Below are 1,080 nucleotides of genomic sequence, written 5' to 3'. Positions count from 1 at the left end.
TGTCTGGCTTGCCCTGTGTCTCTTTGCCACAGGAGAAGTGATGCGGTGACCAATGTTCTGAGGCTCCTGGGGCGGCGCTGAGAGTCTGGGCCGCCCGTCGGGCACCGGGTGGAGGGGTGAGCAGCCCCGAGGGGCGCTCCCTGCACTTGGCCACGGTGTGGGCTCAGGCCGGCAGGAGGCACCCCTGCCCGCTCCGCACCCCAAGCGCCAGCCTGCCATGCCATCTGCCTTCCTAAGCAGCCGCAGAGAAGGCCCAAAAACCTCCATGTGAGTTGGTGGGGGCCAGTCCCTTCCCTGCTCTGAGTGGAGGCTGGGCAAAGCGGCCATCAAAACGGAAATCAGAGATAACGTGGAATAATCAGGAAATAAAATGAAAACATCACCTTTTAGTATCGATACTTAAAAATATTTGTTCATTTTTGTTTCGTTTTAAACAGAGGTAAGATACATTTATGGCTGCTGTCACAATCCCGGGCTGGGGGGACCAGCGCATCCCGATTTTTATCTCAACTTCTGGATTCCCTTCTCTCTGCAGGGACCCTTACCATTGACCTTCTCTGCTCCCCCACCCCCTCAATACAGGCTTCCTCGGAGGTGGATTAAAAGGAAACAAGGTGGAGTGTGACTTCCATCTCACACAGCCCCCAAGATGAGTGGTGTAACCGAGGGCCCCTCCTGTGGCCGCCCCCACCCTCAGCTGCCTCTGTCGCCACAGAGGCCCCTGTGGGAACTCAGCTAAGCCGAGCAAAACAGTGCATTTTCAACAAAAAACCCCCAGAACAAAACCTAGACTCACACATACACACACACGCACACACACACACACATGCACATACACCCTTGTCACGCGTGTGGGGAAAAAAATCCTTTTCCACTATTTTTTTCCATAAAACTTCCCGCAGAAATACAATATTTACACAGAGAAATAAATAGACAACACACCTGATTTCTGCTTTCCCTGGCGGGAGACAGCTGGAGGTACTAGGGAAAATATGGCTTGGATTCTAATCTCGGGAACGGCCGATGGGGGTGGGGCGCCGGCTGGGCCGGCCCAGGCTGGACGACTCTCCGAAGGGGCCA

Source organism: Crocuta crocuta, unplaced genomic scaffold (assembly GCF_008692635.1).
Source record: "Crocuta crocuta isolate KB4526 unplaced genomic scaffold, BGI_CrCroc_1.0 scaffold50, whole genome shotgun sequence".
Taxonomy (NCBI): Eukaryota; Metazoa; Chordata; class Mammalia; order Carnivora; family Hyaenidae; genus Crocuta; species Crocuta crocuta.
Note: the sequence above shows the minus strand (reverse complement) of the source record.